Source organism: Panthera tigris, chromosome B1 (assembly GCF_018350195.1).
Source record: "Panthera tigris isolate Pti1 chromosome B1, P.tigris_Pti1_mat1.1, whole genome shotgun sequence".
In the NCBI taxonomy this organism is placed as follows: domain Eukaryota; kingdom Metazoa; phylum Chordata; class Mammalia; order Carnivora; family Felidae; genus Panthera; species Panthera tigris.
In genome coordinates this window covers 117,325,728-117,331,791 of record NC_056663.1, presented here as the reverse complement: position 1 = coordinate 117,331,791, position 6,064 = coordinate 117,325,728, and positions in this window count along the sequence as shown.

The following is a 6,064-nucleotide window of genomic DNA, read 5'->3' as shown; positions in this document are numbered from 1 at the left end:
TTATATAGGGGAGCCTCTTTCCAAAAGTACAAATGGCATAGAATTTCACTAATCCAGCCAACAATATCACAATCAGGTTCTCAGTAGATAATCCCACTCTTATTGCTATGCTTTAAACATTTAATGATATTTGAACGCTATCTCATGTTTAAATAAATGCCTAATATCTTTGGTACAATTAGAGGTTCAGTTAAAAAGAATCCATGAGACCCTGTTGCAGAGACACAGAAAGTAATAATAAGGGGCAGGTGTCATAGATAGGAACTGTAGTGCAGTAGCATCAGGTGAATGGCATTGCCCCCCCAAATCTCATCCTTCCTACCATCCATTAAGAAAAGGTATCTTTCTGTTCTCACGATGTCTTTGCTATACAAATCATGAGTGAAATTTGAGGCTCCCTAGATTTGGAATATCAGATATTATCAAAAGAGATGGAACTGGGACCATCAGTTAATATCATAAACTGCCCCAGAGTCAGGGAGTACTGCTCTCTCCCCTAGGCTATACCACTTGTTGACTTAGTCTTCTCACCTTTCTAAACCTCATCTTTCTCAATGAAATTCATCATGTGAAAATGGTGGCTTCTAGTTCTAAAATTCTCTAGTGCTAAAAAAAAAATCTTTACTTTCCCAAACTTCCTATAGAAGCTCCCATGGAAGCATGGAAAGTAAAACACAGGAAGAGAGGGATGGAATTAACTGCTTAAATAAAATATTCTCTATGCTATATAAATAAAGTGTTTTCTATGCCAAAGGTTATGAACAAAAGTATAAGGTGACCTCTCAAGTGGAAAAATACTTATAAGGAACATGCCAAAGCATAGTATGTTTACATATGAAAAACTTACACAAATACAAATACAAAAGAAAATTATAAGATTCACATTTAGAAAAGTAAGTAGACAACATAAACATGGGTCAAAAAAGTAAAAATTCATATGGGTAATAAACTTATGAATAAATATTCTAGACTGCCTGAAAAGCCAACTATTTTTCCATACCTCACTTCCCCATGTTTCAAGACTTTTATTTATTTATTTTTATTTTAGAGAAAAAGAGAGAGGAGGGATATAGAGGATGAGTGGGGGAGACAGTCAGGGGGAGAGAGAGAGAGAGAGAGAGAGAGAGAGAGAGAGAGAGAGAATCTTAAGCAGACTCCATGCTCAGTGCAGAGCCCAATGCGGGGCTTGATCCCACAACCCTGGGATTGTGACCTGAGCTGAAATCAAGAGTCAGATGCTCAACTGACTGAGCCACCTAGGTGCCCCAGGACTTTTATAATTTCAATTTCTTCCTACTCTTTCTCCTATACCTGGTCCACTTCTCAAGTAATTATGTCTCTTCAGTCTCCATGGAGGAACTGGAAGTAATCAGGCAAAAACTCCCTCAACATCACGGCATCAAATCTATAAATGTAACTGCATTTGTTCCTATATTCTTTGTCTAGCTTCCAATCACAAGGGTTGAACTTTAGTTAGTATCTCTCTTAGCTATAGTTACAAAGATACTGCATAACAAATCGCTCTGAAATTCAACAGCTTAAAAAATGCTCGTTCTCGTTTGTTATCTCATTCACAAGACTGTTGGTTGGCTGGAGCTGTTCTGCCTCACTTTGCCTGTACGGTTGCTGGGATAGCTCTGCTTCACCAGATTCATTCTGGGTCTGAGACTGGGTGGGGGCGTTGGATTCTCAGCGGAAACATTTCTTGTCAGAGTCTGAAAGCTTCCTGAAAGAGGAGCGTAGGAACACATGACACCTCTTATGACTAGATTTGAACTGATAAACTGTTACTTCTGCCCATATTGGCCAACAACACAAGTCACTTTGCTAAGTCTAATATAAATGTGTTGGGGAAAGTATGCTGTTTTTAAAGGAGGGACTATAAAGTCACATGGTGAAGGGTGTGAGTACATCAAGAAGCAAAGAATTTAGAATAGAAACACAATCTACCACAATTAGAAAAGAATTCAGAGAAATGAACAAGATTGACATAGTCTGGGCTCTTACAGAAAGTTGCCTACTGGGGACATGGAAATTATAAGTAGAGAGATGCAGGTACATATGAGATTTGAGAATCTTAAGTACTTAGTGGATACCTGAAATTACTTTGAGGATGAGTTTTATAAAAGAGAGCCAGAAAGAAAAAAGGAAAGACCCAAGGACAGAATCTCATGTTTAGCAGACAACAGAGAATTAAGATCTTTTGAAAGAGATAAAAAAGGAAGGTCCAGGGGCACCTGTGTGGCTCAGTCAGTTAAGCATCCAACTCTTGACTTCAGCTCAGGCCGTGATCTCACAGTTCAAGAATTTGAGCCCCATATTGGACTCTGCACTGGTGTGTGGAACCTGCTTAGAATTCTCTTCCCCCACCCCCGCCCCTTCCCTGCTTGAGCTCTTTCTCTCCCTCTCTCAAAACAAACAAACAAATATTTTTTAAAAATTCAAAAAGAAAAAAAAAGAAAAGAAGGTCCAGAGAGATAAAAACAAGAAAAGTAACTGAAACTAAGAAAGAAGTGACCTTCTAGAAGGTGAGTAATAAAGTAAAATCCTTCAGAGTTCAGGGAGACTGTGGGCTGACAAGGGTCCACTTGATGTGGCTATTAAATTGTCAGTGGTGTTGATGATGATGATGTCAGTGGGTCCTGGAGCTAGACACTAGATTGAAGTAGCTTGAGGAAGTAGAAACAGAGAATATGGTCTCCTAAGTTTCTAGGCTTAATTATGAAGGGAATGAAAATGACAAGAAAGCTGAAAAGGCTTGAAGATATCAATAGAGGGAAAAGGACAAAAGATAAAATAGAACATAAGGCCCTCCATAAACAAACCATTGCTTTCTTCTTGACTCCCATCTTCTGCTTTTTTTCCCCTTTTGAGCTCCTTAGTCACTTGAAATTTCTCAAATGGGCCATATTTTTTCACTTGGACAATCCATTTTGTGTGCTTTTTCCTGCTTGAAATCACTTTTCATCGTAAGGCATTCTCTTGCATTCCTTCATGTCTTAGAGGGACAAGCAAAACATTTATGAACACCTACTATGCATTAGGCACTGTATTCAGGGCATTACATCAATTGTTTTAATGAATCATCACAGAAACTCTGTAATATTAGCATAATTATTTCCATTTTATAAGTGAAAAGCTGGACTTAGACAGGTATAATGACTGGCCCAAATATACATCTTGTACATGATATGTCAGAAATTTGAATTTATGACTGTTTGACTCCAAAGCTTGTGTTCTACTCTCAGCTTAATTAAGCACCCACTCCTTTGTAAAATCTCCCTTGTTTTGAGGGCATGATTTCTCCTGTAAGCAGTAGAGCAGACACGGGTGATTTTGCATCATAACAGATTGAAGTTGATCTCACCTATCTTTGCAACACTGACATAGCTTCCATACGTCAGCTCTAGCGCTTATTACAACATATTATAACGTTAAAAAATATAAAGAGCACTCTCACAGGCAGCAAGGAGCCACACAAGATTTTGACGATTTAAGTAGAGAATGACTTACACCCTGCTGTGAGAAGAAACACTTATACTAATAGGGAGTGTAAATTTGGAAAGGAAGAGACTGGAAGCAGAGAGATAAATTGACTAATAATTTCTAAATTCAAGTGAGAGAAGTGAGGACCTAACTAATGGTAATATAGGGAGGCTAGAAATGAGAGGAAAGGTTTGAGGGCTTATGAAGCAGAATCACTAGGACTTGGCCAGTTGGATGGGGAGAGCGTGATGACACAAGTTTTTAGCTGAATGGATTGAATAGATTGAATGGATTGATGCATCATCTCAATGAAAATGGAAATATAGAAGAGAGAACAGATTTGAGGAGGAAGTGTGGAGCCAACTATGAAATATGTGTGAGACATGGAGGAGAGGGAAGAAGAACACAACCGAGATCCTGAGTAGAAATACAACCAAGTCTGAGAAATTCTATATCCAAAACTCATTCAATCTATAGGTTTTAACTCCAATTATTATCTGTTGATTTTGACTCTGTGCAGCAACCAAATACATTTCTATAGAAGACTTCTCAACAGAACACTCTTTCTCAAGGTTTCCCATGATGAAATAAAAGTATATTCTTCAAAAATACTTCATTTTGCTCTTCCTACAAGTGGCCTAAGGTAATCTCTGATAATACTTTGCTATTCACTTGACTCCGAACCCCCCCCCCCAAAAGCATGCAAATCACATGGTTCAAATCCTTGTGTTCACTTTAAGAACATCTGTGAAACTGCCTAGGCCACTGAGGGTACGCATATCTGAAAAGCCACGTAGTGTCTGAAAAATATCACTTTAAAGAAGCTAGTCCATCATTATAATGGTGGAGTTGGTATGTGTGCCCACACAAAACAGGGAGTGGGCACAGAGTCAGTGGCTCCAAAAGAGTGATTTTGCTGCACATGCTTACAAATTTAGAGTAATATTGAACTTGATGGGTTATAGAGTCTCTGATCATTGAGCATTTGCAGGTGAACAAAACTACCAAGATGCACTGGCTCCTTACAGACATCGTTGGCAGATGAACCCGTAAATGATCTTGCCCTGAAACATTGAGGTGATCTTATGAAAAAGAACAAATTGTTTCCAAATCACAGGAGCAGGTTGCACAGAAGAAGATATCCCTGAAAAAAACTAAAGAAACTAAAGAAACTTACATCCTGTGAATAAACTTAGCATAAAATAAATGCAAATAAGGGTAAAACATCATTTTAGTTAAAAAGAAATTTTTAAATTGCGATTTGAGTTTTGTGTTGCTGAAATGTAATATGTTTAATGCCCACCAGCATCACTTGTACCCAGTGGTCTGTAGTTCTATAATGACATAATAATCTGGGTATTGCTTTCAGGATTTTTTTTCTTTTTTTTTTCTTTTCTTTTTTTGTATTTAAAAACTAAGGGAATGCTTTAAGATTGACTATGAACCACAGAAAACACACATTTGCTATTTGGTAAAGGGGAGAGAATAACATAATTGGCCAATATCACATCAGCGTTTTCAAGAGTGAAATGACTCCACATTCCACACAGGTATATTTATCACTTGCCCTCTCTCGGTGTTGACACTGCAATTTTGAAGTCCTATGGTCCTCTGTTGGAGCTTAAAAATAAAAAAAAAAGAGGGAGGGATGACATTAATGCTTTTGCAATCTACTTCCATATTCTTGTCAGATACTATGATGTGATGCAGAACGCTGAAGCTCTTCTCTATTAAAGATGTTATTTTAATCACATATATGTTAGAATTTCTGTTCCTTCAGGAGAGTTCGTTGAAATGGTTAAGTTGCAGTGTGGAGACTTATAAAAAGTGAAATTATCTCTGCCAAAGTTTCAGCAATAAGTTTGGTCATTAGTGCTCTCTAGTGGAGCAGAGATTTTGTGCTTACATCTTCAGACCTCTCTCAGAAAGCTGTGTTCCCAGCAAATCTTATAACATTGCTCAGCGTGGCCTGATGCTTATGGCCTTACAGGCTGCACTATGGCACTTGAGTGTGGAGTCACGAGGTGTCAGCAGGGAGTTTTTAGACATTTTGGACTTTGACTGAAATTGCATCATTTGTAACAAACCTGTTTTGGAAGTGATCTTTCATCCCGTTACTTTGTTAAAGGCCATGCATATGCACATTCCATTCACGCTGTAGTAAACACAGAAATGATCTAACTTTAAGCACCAGATCTTACTGTTTCAGCGTCCTGGGTACTCTCCTTTTATTGTTCTTAAATGATAGTTAATTGTTATTCTAAATGTATCACATCATAGACATTTATTACTCAAATTATACAGACATACCTTGTTTTATTGAGCTCTGCTTTATCTTTTAAAAAAATTTTAATGTTTATTTATTTTTGAAAGAGAGACAGAGACAGAGACAGAGTGCAAGCGGGGGAGGAACAGAGAGGGAGACACAGTCTGAAACAGGCTCCAGGCTCTGAGCTGTCAGACGCTTAACTGACTGAGCCACCCATACACCCCTACTTAGCTCTGCTTTAATGTGCTTCACAGAAATTGCATATTTTACAAATTGAAAGTTTGTGGCAACCTTGCATCAAGCAAGTCT